This window comes from Manacus vitellinus, unplaced genomic scaffold (assembly GCF_001715985.3).
Source record: "Manacus vitellinus isolate BGI_N305 unplaced genomic scaffold, ASM171598v3 scaffold_1_pilon, whole genome shotgun sequence".
NCBI lineage: Eukaryota > Metazoa > Chordata > Aves > Passeriformes > Pipridae > Manacus > Manacus vitellinus.
In genome coordinates this window covers 9,356,965-9,374,300 of record NW_021939396.1, presented here as the reverse complement: position 1 = coordinate 9,374,300, position 17,336 = coordinate 9,356,965, and the positions used below count along the sequence as shown (strand labels likewise).

Genomic DNA, 17,336 nt, shown 5'->3' with positions numbered 1-17,336 from the left:
TATTTATCTTCTGAAGGCATTCAAACACAGGCAGGTTAGGCAAAACCACGTTTTAACCATGGGCATTTTGTTTGCCTGGGTGCTGCAGATCCAGGCAGCTTCTCAAATTGCTGTGAAAATAGCAATAGTGTTCCCAGATCACAAATGGCTTTCACTTCCTACCTATCATGAAGGAACTTATAGGCCTGATAACCAAGATGAATCACAAAAGCACATATTGATGATTCCTATCAGGGAATGAAGAATCAAATTTGCTTCTCTGCTGAGTCATATCTCGTGAGGTCTGTCCACAAAGCACAAAGAGACTCCCAGTCACTGTAGAGCCAGGAACATTTATGCAGAAATCCAGGCCTGATTGCAGGACACCCCGTAATTACAGTCAAGAAAACAACATGGGAAGTGGGAAACCTGAAACAAGTGGGGACAAGGATAAGAGACACAAGCAGAGCAAATGACACAATAGCAGCAAACGTTTGCTATTAGGTCCACAGTCAGATCCCAAGCTTATTTTATTTTTATTTCTTTCTTTGAGGATGTCCAGGGAAACAATTGAAGAGGAAATGAAGAAACTAAGATGGAGGAAGGCTTGGAAGAGATTTCATACTGGAACAACTAGCCCAGGGTGTAATTGTCCCTTTGTGATATGGCCAAGCTCATCAAGAGTCACAGCAAACACCACTGCGGTTCACAGCAGTCCCAAAAGCTGCAGTGACACAGTTTGGGCAGAGAGAGAGAAGACAAAAGCGAGACATTTGAATTAAGAACCAAAAGAATGCATGGGTCCCAATTTCAGGTCTTCCAGAGAACTCATGAGTGAATCAGGCAGGTTCACCAATTTCCCTTTCTGTCCTCTGGACTGTCTGTTTGAAATCACAGGCATTTCTTTTCCGTATATTCGTATATGCTGGTACATACAGCAGCTCTTCCATTACTGCAAAAATTATATAATTTAACCATCTAACAAGTGTTAATTTACATAGTAAACTTTCAAAGTTAAACTAGGCAGAGTAAGTCATCTTTCAAATACTATCATGCGTCTGTTGAAGTGGTTGGGACTAGACAGCATCCTTGCCCTGGTGAGGCACAGGTAGGAGAGGTACTATTATGTGCTCCCAAGAAATCCCTTCATCCTTAAAGTAGGGTGTGCTTTCAGACGCAAACACACGCCTATTGGATTGTGCTCCAGAGAGGAAATGTTTGTCTGAGAGAGGAATCAACACTGTGAAGCAGCCTAAAACTAGACTGCTACTTGTGTTTTGACAAGGCTTTGAGAACCTCATTGTATGGGGAAATTATAGACTGATGAAACAAAAACAGTGAGGAGAGAGGGAGAGAAATGCCAAAGATGACACATATTATGATCCTTCTGCAGGTGAGTTTGCCATTTTAGTCTGTCACAATTTGCATCTACATTTGCATTTTAATTGTTCAGGGAAAACTTTTGCATTGGAACGAATCCAGAAGGAGCATGGATGAAACATGCATCCACACACGGATACAGTTCTTGGGTGGATGCCTAGTCTTATCCAGTGGGAAGAGCTTGCTGTAGGCAGAGTCTCAAAAATGAAACTATTTCTCCATTCACCTCAGGTGAGTTGAGAGAGTCCTTGCGGTAGGAACTGCAGATGAGCACTTGTCTGCTCAGGAAACCAAACAACTTACATCTATCAAAGATATCTAAACAGGGATTTAGGAGGCCTTATTCTGGTATCTGCCCTTAAAAGTACATAATTACATACTTCCAGTTGAACCATAGGAAATGCCAAAAGGCCCCAGCGCCGATCAGCAACGTCTCCTGCCAAGCACTGTGTTAACAGGAGAGTCAGGTCTTGCCTCAAACAGTTTACAAGACAGGGAAAGGAAATAATCACCATCTTATTTTTCTGGCATGAAACTGAGGCCCAAGGCCAAACAGAAGAGCTGAAGCTCTCAATTGAAGCAAGATTGCTTATTACAAATAAATGTCAGGCCAACAACTTAAATCAAGGCACTCTCCTTCATTGTACATCAACTCACTGATATCTCCTCAAATTCATGCTCAATTTCCATTCCTCAGCCAAGGAAGTTGTTTTCAAAGAGTTGATTGTGGGAGATTTATTGCAATGGAGGCTGGAAGTGAAAGTCTTGCCCCTTTTCTCTCAGCATCTTCAGAAGATGGCTCCTTTGTCTCTGTTCTAAGAATCATTCTCTCCACAAGAAGGGCATCTATTGTTTATTGACATCAACCATACAAACTGATCCGATTAAGAGAGGCTTTTGCAAAAGGAGGTGATTTAGGACATACAGCCTTGTTGCAGTTTTCAGTCCAGGGCTGTGGCACTTACTATGGGAACAGCATCCTGGAGATTGGTTTTGCCTCACAAGCCAGACCACAGTGGCAGTAAGTCAACCTGGATCCATTCTGCTCAATAGAAATTACATCTAGTTTGAGTATGGGAGGATGGAGACTCAGGGAAGATAATGATTTTTGCTTCACTGAAGCAGTGTTGACTTGAGGTTTCGTTAGTAGGTATCAATTTAACTACTATCAAATGCAAAGGGATGTTTCATTAAGTCAAAAAACGGGTAAGAAGTTCTGAATTACAGACTCCTAATTCTCAAACTGCAAAAGAGTTTAAAGGGGGTGTGGTCCTTCAACAATAGAAAAAAAGAGGGTACCCTGGTTTTTAGGTATCCCTGTAGAACAAGATTGTCCTTTGACATGGGCAAGCAGTTATTCCTGGGACCTTGCAAGATTCACTCAGTAATACAGATTTGAAAAATTATCTCAGTCAAGTGAGAGAGTCTTAAAAAAAAAGTAAACCCTCATTTAAAAAATAATAAGTCAAAGGGGGGTGGTTTTGCTTTTTAATTCAGGTTAGTTGCTGAATTGGGTGAGAAGTAATCAAACAAATGGTTAAAGCTGCAAAACCAAATTGGAGACAACCTTCACAAAGAGCGGGGTGGGAAGGCCCAGCAGGGAGATAGCTTTGTTTGGCTCAGCACTTTTCAGAGCTGTTCATCTGATCATGCCCTCAGCAAAAGAAGTGGGAGGATTTTTTTTTTTTTTAAATGCCTGTGGGACCTATTTCGGAGCTTGTGTTCTTAACATACTTGAAAAACACTTGGGTCTTTAAAATACCACCCAGATGGAATGAAAAACTCAAAATCAAGTAACTGTAGACAGACAACAGTACCATCCCTATTAGCAAGTGTCTTACCTTTCTTTAGGAAAAGAAGGAAGAACGGGGCAGGAAAATTTGTGAAAAAGTCATTTTTTATAACTCAGGGCTGCATTATCAGACAGCAAGAACTGCAGAAATTAAGACACACAGCATCAACTTGACTCTGCTCCTTTGTGTATCCCTAAATAATATATCTCTTTCTAGCACCTCTTAATTAGCACCAATCAGTTACTCAGTAGAAAACAATGCCTGTGTGTCTATTGCATATACCTCACCTCCACAGCAGAAGGCAAAGGGTTAAATGATATAGGACACAGTTTCCTTTTTTATATGATAACTAAGAGCTGCAATATAATTGCCTGATTGCTCTATTTCATTAAGGCTCCTTTTTCCTTCTACTTCAAAAGGTTAATGCCACTCATATTTCCTTTTTTTATTGTCTGGCTTCACATAATGCCATGGGACAAGACAAAATAAGCAGTTGCTTCAACAAACTATAATTCATCCCAGTAGAACAACGACCGGTTGTAACTCAGTCTATTTTTAAATCCAACATGTAATGAAAATCACAAAAAATAATACATTTCCTAGAGTCAAGACAATAGACCTAAAATGTATAATAATTAGTGCTCTGGCCCAAGTGCTCCAGGCTCTAAACTGTTTTATGACTGCAAGATCCGTTCTTAGCAATCAGCCCAGTCCATTGGTACCTACTTAACATCTTTATTATTAACAAGTTTTTCTTGTACTCTCTATGTTTAACCACAAGCTGAAAGCACCATATGCCTGCTTAACAAAAAAATCAGTGCCTCTCAACTTGCTTCCCACCAGTTCAGGACACTCAGAGGTTACATAAATTAATTCATTGTCTAAAAAGGGAAAGTCTGGCAAAAAAAATACAAAAGACAAGGAAATGGCCTTGACACAGTTTGATACATAACCATATTTATATATATATGAATGAAAGCAGGCTGTAGGTGGCCAGCTGCCTCCCCTCAGTGATATGAAGTGGCACACAGGGACTGATCTCCACTCCCTCTCTTTCACAGTAGCATTCAGTGATCTTCAGCAAGACTCTCTGGGCTGTGAGAGTTCAAACTGCATGTGTGAGGGTATAATAAATACACAAAAAACATGCGGAATGGCTCCTGACAGCCTGACAAAAAAACCTGCTACTTCAGCAGCAGTGCTTTTTCCTAATCTGCATATGCTTTTTCCTTTAATTATTAGTTTACACAATGCTCTGATACCTGCCAAATTTTTTAGTACCCACAGTTTTGCACCTTCAGAAATGGCTCTTTGGGCTGAATGCATCATTTGGAATAAAATAAAATTAAAATAAAATAAAATATTAAAATAAAATAAAACAAAAGAGACATCTGTCTTATGGCATTTAAGTGACTTTCAGTGCTGGGTCTGAAAGTCATACAATCATAGAACCATTTGGGTTGGAAAAGATCAAGTCCAACCATTAACACAGCACTGCCAAGTCACCACTAAACCATATCCCCAAGTGCAACATCAACCCATCTTTTAAATCCCTCCGGAGACAATGACTAAACCACTTCCCTCAGCAGCCTGTTCCAATGCTTGATGATGCTTTTAGTGAACAAATTTTTCCTAATATCCCATCTAAACCTCCCCTGGCACAACTTGAGGCCATTTCCTTTTGTCCTATTGTTTGTTACTTGGGAGAAGAGACTGACCCCCACCCAACTACAATTTCCTTTCAGGGAGTTGCAGAGACCAGTAAGGTCTTCCTTGAGCCTCCTTTTCTCCAGGCTAAACAACAGCTGCTCCTCATAAGACTTGTGCTCCAGACCCTTCCCCAGCTCTGTTGCCCTTCTCTGGACGTGCTCCACCACTTCAAAGTCTTTCTTGCAGGGAGGGTCCCAAAACTGGACACAGCACTCAAGGCGAGGCCTCACTAGTGCTGAGTACAGACAGACAATCACTTCTCTAGTCCTGCTGGTCACATTATTCTTGATGCAAGCCAGGATGCCATTGGCTTTCATGGCCACCTGGGCACACACTGGCTCATATTCAGCTGTCTGTTGACCAGCACCCCCAGGTCCTTTTCTGCTGGGCAGAAAATACTGGCCCCAATACCGAGCCCCGAGGAGCACCACCTGTGACCAGTCACCAGCTGGATTTAACTCCACTCACCAGCGCTCTCTGGTTCCAACCATCCAGTGAATTTTTAACCCAGGGAATAGTGCACTTGTCCGAGCCATGAGCAACCAGTTTCTCCAGGGAAACACTGTAAGAGACAGTGTCAAAGGCTTTACTATCTGTCAAAGTCCAGATAGACAACATCCCCACCCTTTCTCTCATCCAATAACCAGATCACACTGACATAGAAGGAGATCAGCTTGTTCAAGTAGGACCTGCCTTTCATGAACCACACTGTCTGGGCACGATCCCCTGGTTGCCCTACATGTGTTGTGCAATGGCTCTCAAGATTCCATAACCTTCTCCAGCACCAAGATCAGGATGACAGACCTGTAGTTTCCCAGATCTTCTTTGCTGCTTTGTTGTAGATGCGTGTCACAGTGGCCAAACTGCAGCTTTCTGAAACATCCCTGCTTCACTAGGACTTCTGAAGGTTTATAGCTAACCACTGCAGCATTCCAGCTGTGTGAGTTGTCCCACCATGCTGAGGTCACTTGGTTTGTTCAGCTGAAAGTAAAGGAGACTGAGGGGAAGCCTCATTGCAGTCCAAGGCTTCCTGATGAGGGAAAGCAGGGGGGCAGGCACTGATCTTTTCTCTGTGACCAGTGGCAGGACCCAAGGGAATGTCATGAACCTGTGTCAGGAAACATTTAGGTTGGATATTAGGAAGAGGTTCTTCACCCAGAGGGGGGTTGGCCACTGGAACAAGATCCCCAGGGAAGTGGTCACAGCACCAAGCCTGCTAGAGTTCAAGAAGTGTTAGCACAATGCTCTCAGGCACATGGTGTGACTCTTTGGATTGTCCTGTGCAGGGGCTGGAGTTGGACTCGATGATCCTTGTGGGTCCCTTCCAAGTCAGGATATTCTATGATTCTAAGATTTTATATTTCCATGATGGCTACTATGTAATAGTATTCCTGCTATGCAGTGGCTTTAAGCCCCTCCTGTTTGTTGTCCATTCTCTGTGCATTGGTGTAGATGGACTTCAGTTGAGCTGTTGATCCCACCACCTTTTGGGGGTGGAGGAGCCCCAGTTCCCATGGTGCTCTGTGGGATGGTAATCCCAGTTCTCAGATACTTCTGTGATTTCTAACACATCAATAACCCATTCATCTTTGTTGCTTCATGGATCTCCATGCCCTGCCTCTTCTGAGACAGCAGACTGAAGAACCTTACCAGCACACTGTCCCTCAAATATTGTCATACTGCCCCCAGGCTTATCTCTAGCAAGCCTAGTTTTATCCCTTTTACCCTTCGAATATTGTTTAATGTAATTTTGACAAGCCCTGCTATCTCCTGTGCAAAGATCTTTTTCCAGTTTTGAGGCAGGTGTACCCCATCTGTTGCCAGCAGGCCTAATATTGTCTAAGCTAATCCACCATCAAAAAACTGCAAATTTTGCTGATGACACCAGGCTCAGAGTCAAGTACTGACCTACTGAATCTTCTTCTTTCTTCCCTCATTGTACTCTGCAACTGGAAAGACAGAGTAGAATACCACTTGTGCTTCTGATTTCTTAATCAGTCATCCCAAGGCCACGAAGCCTCTCTTGACTGCTCTCGGACTTCTTGTTGCAAATTCATCATTGCTTATTTGAAAAAAATAATAATGGTTAATAATCCAAGGCTGTACCAGGGCAGGACTGCTGCTGCTTCTGTTCACGTCTTTAACTCAGCCCCAGGAAGGCAGCAGACTTACCCAAGAAGTGGGTCCAATTTGCATATTGGGTATTCTATTCCCTTCATAAGGGAGTGTTCTGTGATAAAGACATCCCTTTTTTCTTTATGGAAGCAGTTTTGTTTCAGGATGTGGGCCAACTTAACCTTGGCAATACCTCCATGTTACATAAGCCATGATCTTTCTGTTTGGTTCCACAGCCCAATTCATTCAGAACTTTGCTTTGTTGAGCAAACAAGATGAATTCTGTTCCAAGTCTTAGCTTAATTGAGTTAGTTAAGGACAGAAAGGATTCAAAAGCCCTAACATAGACTTAAAACTCAGCTCATTAACACGCTTTGTCACCCTAACATGGCTATTCTTTATAGGCCAACATTGCTGAGATTCCCCACCCCAAGCACCTCTATGCTCACAACTGTACAGAAACAGAGGGAAAAGTCCCTACCCCAGTCTAGCAAATCTTGAGAAGGAATTTCAGTTGCATTGAAAAAAACCACACTATTTCATATTTAAGGGTTACTTTTGCCTGTTAGAATATGTCTGAAGGCTGGGAACAGGTGAGCCTTTATGCATGCAAAACACTTGCTGAAGTGGAGCCTTGACTGTGTGAAAGCATTAACATCAAGTCCAACTAGAGAATAAATTAGATATAGAAAAATAAGAACAGGGTAGAAATCACCACTTTGCTTTCAGTGTGTCATGCCAACGACATTCATTTTAGCCCACTAGTTTACACCTCCCATCATACAGAGATTCATCAATCTTGTATCTGACATGGACACCACCATTGCTGCAACACCATGAGGGCGCTTCACACTGGTGAGCTTTAATCATCACTTCCCTCACTCTTTCCTGGTGTGGAAGCAAAATACAACTACTGCTTCCTCAAAAGACAACTGCTGGCATGCTCAGGCAGATTGAACCCAAGACAAGGCCCAAGATCTCAAAGGCCCTTAAATGCTGGGCTCCCGAGTATTAGTACAGTGAGCATCAAGAATTTTAATCTTTATGAGAATCTGGGCTTGTACCACACACCCAAAGTGTTTCTTCAGCTGGCCAGAACATTGAACCTGTCTCTGCTGAGCCCCAGCCAGCCCTCCAGCTACAACCCAGACACACATTTTGATGCTTGCATTTGTGTGGAGGTGTGTATGCAGCTTAGGAGTAATTTGTATCCAGAGTATTACAAAACATCCCTGAATATAAGAGGATTAAATGTTCTTCCTTATTTGAGCTTGACTACAGCTGTTGGACTTTAATGTCCAATATTTGGGCACCAGTGGAATTCACAACTCTTCCAAACATACTGTCATCAAACCGTGACATCAAGGCTATGGTCATGTTCAGACCCCTAACCACTACATTGAGACTTCATCATGTCAACCCTTAGAGTCCATTGAGTAACCCTCCAAGTCTGGAGACTAAGTCTGAGACAAAATATGTTCCCTTCTCCTCACAGCATGTTCTCTGATGCATCCATGTGAACTGAGAAACATGAGGAATCAGCTCATGCCAACTTCAGCTCTCCTACTTCTGATCTCTTCCCACCTGCATCCAGCCTCCTTTTTGTCCTCAGAGCCAACTGTGGAAATAGAGACCAAGCTTGATTTCTAGAGAAGAAACAGGCTAGAGAAGAGGTTGTGGGGTCTCTCTCACTGGAGATATTTAAGAATAACCCGGATGCAATTCTGTGTGATGTGTTCTAGGAAGACCCAGCCTGAGAAGGGAAGTTGGACCAGATGACACCACCAGTGGACCCTTCCAACCTGACCCATTCTGTGATTCTGTGAATCTGTAACCCAGCTGCTGCTCTGGAAAGTACAACATGACTGTCCTTTATGCAGCTTCACTGGTACAATAGAGAGGCAGCTCAGGGGCTTTGGTTGGGTAAGGATTGCCTTCGGGGTGAAAATAAGTAGATCAGAATGCCCCCAGAATGCAGTAAAAAGCCCAGGGGGCTTCATTGAACAGCAAGGGTAAAGAGAATCCAAGAAGGACAGGGCAAAGTGCTGAGTAGTTTGTCATTACAAGAGCATGGATTACCTTGAACAATCAGCAAGGTAGGTCTCATGAAAGAAATAGTTAGAAGCTGTTACTCACATGAAGTGGATGAAGTGAAACTATTTAAAGAATTCTAGAGGCCGTTAACTCAAAATGACTCATAAAATGTTGCCTCCTTTCCAAGATTCACCTACAGAAATACAGCAATTCTTGGTCTACTTGTGTATAAGTTTTCTAGAAAAAGGAAAAAAAGGCTCATAATAAATATTGCTTCTGTGATAAAGCCAAACTGAACTTGTATTTCAACAGGTGTAGTATCAAGCAATTCAATATCTAGGTTCTCTGCTTGAGCTGAGCCTTTGGGATTGACAGAAGAGACTTACTGGGTTGAAATTAAAAATTACAAGGTAATAGTCTATATTAGTCAATAGTCAAGCACACAGTAAAAGAGGTTTTGTTGTTTAGATAAGATTTACAGTCATTAAGATTTTGTGTTCTGCCCACAGCAAACCTCAGCTTGACAAAGAAAGATTTTTAAACTAGGGAGTGCCAAGCCAATGATTTCTGCTGTGTGGAGCTACATAAACAAGACGTATGAAATGATGAAGCAGAGTTTGGGTAACTTGAGACTGTCTGAGTATTGTTATTTGATTGTTTTTAACCTTTCAAGTTTTTATGTTTGTCCAGTGACAAATAATTACTTTTCAATATTTTTGGCTTTTAGATCAAAATGCCGAGTAAACATTGTTTGTGATAGAATAATTTAGAGATGAACATAGGTTGTTCTGCTTTTTCATTATTTGCCTTTGATGATCTGCAGTCCTAAAGAAAATAATCCTCTCTATAACTGAATCTCAGACCTGGCTTTTCTCTAGTGAATAGAAAGAACTTCTTTGCAGTTTGACTAAATAGTTAATTGCACACCAAAAAAAAAAAGGACAAAGAACAAGCTGGAAAGGGAAAAAGAAACAGTAAACACAACCCTTCCTTTCTGACACCCCATAACTAATATTTCATCAGGAATGAAAAACAGAAGTGATGAAATTTTTAGGAAATCTGTCTGGGAAGCTGGAAAACAAGACTTATTTCCTGTATGACCTTGGCTAGTTATTTAGGACCACGTTCCGGCCACCAAGGACTACCAAAATAGCGGATGGAGAGAAGCAGTCATGTCACCTGGGTTAGGCAGCTGTAGCCACAATGTGGAGCAATAGGGCAGTGCACCCACCTTGGGTGCTGTGATTTCTCCTTGTGACCCTAGTCAGGAGCTGTGGTGTAGCAATGAGAATGTGACACCCTCTTTCCTTCAACACAGACAATACACCTTATCCTATCTCACTTAGGTGTTATAAAAATTAACGTTCTGGTGGTTTGGTGACTGGGTGCCAGTGACAAAGGTCAGGTAAACCCTTGTGCTGTAAGTTGAGGTAGTATCTTTCATTAGACCAACTGCAAGAGATAAGGACATATAGAGATAGCAGGCCACAGGACCATAAAGATCCCAGTGCCTCCCATACTCAGTTTTCTTTCATGTCCAGGAGTGGAATCACAGAGCCTAATGGGTGGTGAGGAAGTCGTAAACAAAAGAAAATGTGTATTTTGCCACACAATATCCATCTTATGATCCCTGCTCCTTGCGAGAACAATCTAAAAAGCTAAATTTAAACTAGACTTGTCGAGGGAGGGGGGGTACCTTTCCATCCCAATCCTGCCAGTCAGATGCCAACACCTGTAATGGATGCCCAAAACAGTGCAAAGGCATTCCAGATACTCCAGCCAGCAAGTTGGCTTTATTTGGGGCCCAGCTCAGATGTCTATATAGAAACACACACAGCATGGGGAACAAACAAGAGGAAATAGAGACGTGCACACGTCTGGGTGGATATGATATCACTGCCATCACAGAGGCATGGTGGCACGGCTCCAACGACTGGAGCATTGGAATGGAAGGTTTTAGGCTTTTTAGGAAAGATAGGCTAGGGAGATGAGATGTAGCCCTCTATGTCAATGACAGGCTGGAGAGTATGGAACTTTTCCTGAGGAAGGATGAGGAACCAATCAAGAGCTTGTGGGTCAAGATTAAAGGGAAAGTAGGGGTAGGGATGTTATTGTGGGGGTCTGCTACAGGCCGCCCGATCAGGAGGATTGTGTGGATGAAGCCTTCTGTAAGCAGATAAGAGCAGCCTCACACTCTCAAGCCCTAGTGCTAAAGGGGTTTTCAACTACCCCAATATCTGTTGGAGGGACAGCATGGCAGGGCACAAGAAATCCCTGAGGTTACTTGAATGTGTCAATGACAACTTCCTCACACAAGTGGTTGAGGAACCAACAAGGAGAGGTGCTCTGCAGGACCTTGTTCTCACCAACAGGGAGGAGCTAGTGGGGAATGTAGTACTCCAAGGCCACCTTGGTTGACATGACCATGAGACAGTGGAGTTGGAGATCCTCAGGGCAGTCAGGATGACACGCAGGAAGCTCACTGCCCTGGGCTTCCGGTGATCAGATTTTAGCATCTTCAAGGACCTACTCAGTAGAGTCCCATGGGATAGAGCCCAGGAGGACAGGGCAGCCTTGCATGGCTCCTGAGATAAGAAGAGGTGATCCTTGAATATCAGCCAACATTCTCGTGCCTGGGCAAATACCAGGCACACCTGCAGGTTAAGCAGAGAAGTAATTGAGAGTAGCCCTGCTGAGAAAGAACTGGGGTGATGGCTGATGAAAAACTCAATCTGAACTGGTAGTGTGAACTCACAGACCAGAAAACCAACCAAATCCTGGGCTGCATTAAAAGGATTGTGGCCAGCAGGTCGAAGAATGTGATTTTCCCTCTATACTCTGCTGTTATGAGACCCCATCTGGAGTACTGTGTACAGTTCAGGTGACCCCAATGTAGGAAAGACATGGAACTGTTGGAGCAAGTATGGAGAAAGGCCATGAAGCTGATAAGAGGACTGGACACCTACCCTACTAAGACAGGTTGGGAAAGTTGGGGCTGTTCAGTATGGAGAAGAGAAGGTTGCATGGAGATGTCATAGCAACCTTCCAGTATCTGAAGGGGCCTACTGGGAAGCCAGAGAAGGACTCTTCATCAGTAACTGTAGTGATAGGACAAGGAGTAATGAGTACAAACTGAAAGAGGGGAAATTTTGGCTGGATAGTTGGAAGAAATTCTTTATGGTGAGGGTGGTGAAATAAAGGAACATGGGTATCCTGGCAGTGTTCAAGGTCAGGTTGGATAAAGTCTTGAGCAACCTGGTCTAGTAGAATGTGTCCCTGACTGTGGCAGGAGGGATTGGAACTAGATCATCTTTAAGGTCCCCTCCAACCCTTAAAATTCTATGTTTCTCTGATTCTATGATTCTAATCAACACTGGATGTTTGGATGCTAAAAAGGTTAAAAATTCCAAGAGAAATTAATATTGTCACCTTGTACAGACAAAAATGCCCTGTTTGTTTTTAGCTTTCCTGTTTGAAGTGTTTCTAAACCTCAGCAGCTGTAGGAAAGACAACAAGCAAGGAGTCTTCTCCGTTAGCTCCAAGACCAGAACTCTATGCAGGGCTCACAACATGGTGCTGGATCATACTGCTTGTTAGCTGGGTCATTTGGTTGTTAGTAATTGCTCACACTTCAAGTTCTAGGCTGCTTGTTAGCTGTGTGCAGCAGCAGTAAATCAACTGTGCACTAAATCAACTCTGTTACACATTTAAATGGCATTTTTGGTGTTGTGGAGCCAGACCGATTGTCCACATAATATTCAGATTTCTCCCAAGCTCTTTACCTTACTCTCCAAATTATGTGTCAGAGGAGAGCTGCTCGGCCAGCTTTCTTTGCACGGCCACCAAGGACCAGCAGCACATCTGGGATAAAACACACCCACTGACTATGGGGGTTTGCTTCAGTTTGTGTGTTGTGTCCATTTCCCACAAAGGCTGCAATAAACAATGCTGTTTCCTTAAAAATGTGATACTGTGTATCCAGTGGAAGTATTAACCAGAAAAAAAGCCCTAGGAGAGCCTTAATCCACCCTTCCTCTGACCCAGCCATGCTGGCTGGTACCTGCAATCTCCATGTCACACAGTGGACAGCAGCCACCTTCCTCCATCAGCAACACCATTCCTGGTCCTGACCCTGATGTTACTGAGCATCTGTCTGCACACATTTCACTCCTCGTGTTAGCAGCTTTCTCTTAAGCTCTCATCTGAAACCTTTTGCCTCTCTCAGGGTCAATATGATGTCAGCATCATGCAGGATTTTGTCTGGTTGGAAAGCCTGAGATGCCCAACATCAATCAAACACTTTCTTGTGCCAGCACTGTAACAGGAACTGAGTCCTTGCCCTGACACGGAGTTTGTCCAAATGCACAAGATAGACAGGGGATAAATGTAATAAATGTTCCCAACAGCAAGGCAACAGCTAAGCCAGCAACAGAGCCAGTGTACTTCTTCGACTAACACCAAACCACCCAGAACCAGCCAACAACAGTTCAAAACATAGCACGGGGAAGCTGCTTTGGATTCCAAATTAGCCTCATAAGAATGACTTGACAAGCACTACAGAATAGTGACAGAACACATTTTTATGAAGGCATTTGTTTGCTTTAATTGAGCAAACAGTTTAATTAGATTTTTCTCACACATCAGATAAACAGCATTTCGCTCTGTCCTGTTCTGTATCTTGTGAATGATTCTTAGATGTGGTTCCCCCAAAGTCATTCCTTAAATTGGAATGGTGAACCACAACCAGTGTATTTTTGCTTGTGTACTAAATGTCAAACTAAAGGCAAGAATAAAATTATAATGTCATTTTGTGCTGGCTCCAAATTCAACCAGCTGGAAAAATTTCAACACCCATGAATGCAACCATTTTTCTCTTCAGGCAGTCAAAGCAGATGTCTTCATCAGCTTTCTTTGTAAGCACAAAAGCCGAGGAACCTTGACAGTGCTGTACACCATGGCTCCTACAACCTCTCCTGTTGTGAGCCGTGGAGCACAGTACTGCAAGTCCCTCAGGATATATCACTGATCAGAAAGATCAAATTGTACATAGCAGAACAAAATGAAAGAGATGTAATTCACTTCAAGAGCAGTGTTGTCTCCCTGCATTTCCTCCCTTTGTGCCTCATTGAGCCTTGAGGAGAAAGGAATTAGGAAGCAAGTAGAGCAATTGCTGAGAGATAAAAGCATCGAGGCCAAAAATTAGGGAGAGATTCAGACCTATGAAGATGCCAGGCTTTTTCCCTTCATTGAATCAGCCCTTCAGGATCACTTATAAGGACAAGAAATCTCTGTTTGCAGTTGCCACTTCACAGCACTGAAAGCGAGAGGGGCAGTGACCGGTTTCCCTGGTATGCCCTCGGCAATAACAGATCCCGTGCACAGGCAGTGAGACTGGTGCAGCACCATGTGCAGATGAATGAGAGGAATTCTCCCTCACAGGGCAACTTGGGCTCTCAGCAGTTTAATTTGCCATCTTTACCTACAGGATTGAAGGCAGACGTAACCCTTCACTAACGACCCCCTTCCCCCATCCACATGGATTTGGGTGCAGTCTTCTGGCAGTAATGCAAGTTAAGCAGCAACTCTCCAATGAAGCAGAATCCATGGAAAAAGGCTCTGTTAGTGTCAGCTTTTCTGGAAGTTGGCTTTTGATACTTCCTATAACCCAAAAACTTAAATGACAAATTACTTCTTATACATCAGCCTCATGTTCAGTGGTGCTAGCTGGCTGTGCTAGGCAGAGACAGAGGTTTTTTTATTATCCTGCCAGTACGAATTGACTCCTACTCTGGCATTAAGAAAGTTGGGCTGATGATTTTAGCCATCAGATCAGTTCGCAGTGACTGGATATAGCAGAAGCACGCAAATAGTACAGGTAAAATGCTTGTAAATAAACTGTTTTTATCAATGGTTAAGTTGCCAGATTCAGAGAAGAACTTCTGGCCTCCTCTACTTTTTATGTTATAATAATACTGTAAGATTATAAATAGACTTATTTAGTGTGTAGTGTGTTGGGGTTGTTTATCACATTTAGAAAGGTGGGACAAAATAGTATCTCAACAAAAAAGTGCACGGTAATCCTGACTTAGTTGTTTCTGAAAGTTACTGTTATTTTAGCTGCTCCAAGATGTATTCCAAGACACATATTTGCTTTTAATCTTTAGCAAAGAATATAGAGAGTTAAGATGGGGAACCAAAATGCAGCACAGATGGTCAGGGACACAAACCCCCTTTTTATGTTTCTTGCAACTCATACTTTGCGTGTTCTGAAACTGAAAAGAATAATCTTGGAATAAGCACTCACTCAATACAAAAGAGATCTGATGAAGAGTTTGTATACCTGGAAGTTTGTTTGAGATATGATTTCACAAACATACCAGTAGGTGTAAGAACAGCGCTTCCACTTAACAGCTTCCTCTCAGATACATGACCCATCATAACTGCAATCACTATTTTTATAGAAATAAGAGAGGTAGCTCTGATCATTAAAACTGACATTTCACACTTTGCATGCTGAGTAGGGTTTTTAACCATAAAAAGTCACACTTTTCTTTGTAACTCTTTCAAATATGTGTTCCTTTATTTTAAACAAATTTATTCTTCCTATCAGCTCCTTGATATTCAAAGGCAGTTTAAGGCAGGACACTTCAAGACAGGTCAGAATCTGAACTTTTCCAGTGACATTTAAATCTTAACTATAAAATTATTTCCATTTTTCAGGTTCTCTCAACAATTCAACTCATATTTCTCTCAGTACCTACTGTATCATTTCATTATTTAAAACACAAATGGTTCCCCATGTTACGAATCAGTGACTTACATTGCTTCACTCATGAAATGAGAAATTTTTGGCACCACACACTGACAGCTGGCACACAGTAATCTATCATGGAAGCTGCAGAAAAAGTAACTCAGCCCAAAAAGCATGTGTGTGTAGCCATCATCTTGTGTCTGTAAAACAAGTCAGTTTTACTTCATGGGAAAGCACTGAGTTGCTACAGCATCCCTTAGCCTTTAGGCAGAATTGTCAGCATTTTGCTCTCCTCAAAGTCCCCATTACTGTGTCATTTAAACACCAGGAACAACATCAGTGCTAGGGAGCAGTGGACCTACCTATGAAAAAGGTACATTGCATTAAAAAAATTCAACTGGTCATCCACCTTAAGGGTTTCAAAGTTATTTGTTTCAATGAAAAAAGATCCTTTTCTTTGAAGACAGCCTGATGAAGACTTCAGCTCAATATGCAGGTACAGGAAAGAAAAAAAAAGATTAAAAAAACCATTGACTAGATATTGCAGGCATGTGGAATAGCATAAAGAGTAGTGCAAGACACACAGTGCATAGTAAACCAACTGCTTAGCCATTCCAGGAACAGGGTATGCAGTGTTTCTTACAGCACTTCAAAAGGGAACTCTGGAATTGTAGGGATCAAAGGAGGATAGCAAAATACAGATTTGATAAAGACAGGGATTGCTTATCTTTAGGAGGGTAAATCAGAGGAGGACATGAGAAAAGTACAGAGTAATGAATAGTCTGGGAAAAGTAGACAAAGAATTTAATCTTTTCACCAGGGCTACTTTTGTTCTCAAACAGTTCATAAAGGTGACACAATATCTAAAATGAGCTATGACCCTGCAGTTCATATGTTTTTGGCCTAGAAGAACATAGGTATATATATGTCTACCTCAGAATTTAAAGAAAATTCAAGGACAGAACATATTCTTTCATGAATAAGAACACTCAAAATGGTAAAAAACAGCACAGAATTGATCTGAGAGTATATAACAACCTCTGCTCCAAGCTTCAGGTCAACCTCTATTTGTGAGGCGTCAAGAGGAAGAATGAAATGACAGAAGATGTTCTGTACCATTGTTAGATAAAGTGTAAATGTGTTGCTCTTTTTTTTTGTTAAAAAACAGCAGAACTACAAGGTGAAGTTCCATGGCCACTGAGGTGTGTGTGGCTTCCCGCCTTGCTCAAGACCATCCTTCCTCGGAGATGGGTATTCCATTGCTCAGGTGAGCATGTGTTCCCCTTTCCAGGAACTCACTTCATGGCCCAAAAATGTCCCTCTCAGTGGGGGAAAACCTCTGCAAGTTTCTCATTTTATTGGGCAGAAAGGAGGTCAATACAGAGCAAAAGCCTAACTCCAGAGCTTTGAGTTGCTCCCTGAAGCAGGTTCCATTAACCCCAGAAGCATCCTAAGGAGGTTTATCTGGGATGCTGGATGCTACAAGGGTGGTGAGAGTCCACACAGTGTCTATACACTACAACCATGCCAAGGGTAATTATTTCTTTAATAAGTTTCTTAAAACCTTCATACCA

General features: G+C 42.4%; 1 long non-coding RNA gene across 1 annotated transcript in view; it reads right to left on the bottom strand.

The window, feature by feature from the left end:
- Nucleotides 1-386: 386 nt before the first annotated feature.
- Nucleotides 387-17,336, bottom strand: part of LOC108640225 — a 63,895-nt gene continuing 46,945 nt past the window's right edge. Inside the window, exons 3-4 of the long non-coding RNA XR_001921008.1 lie at nucleotides 5,331-5,424; nucleotides 387-408 (exon numbers count right to left, since the gene is read on the bottom strand). This is a non-coding gene — a long non-coding RNA (uncharacterized LOC108640225). The remainder of the gene's footprint in view (nucleotides 409-5,330; nucleotides 5,425-17,336) is intronic.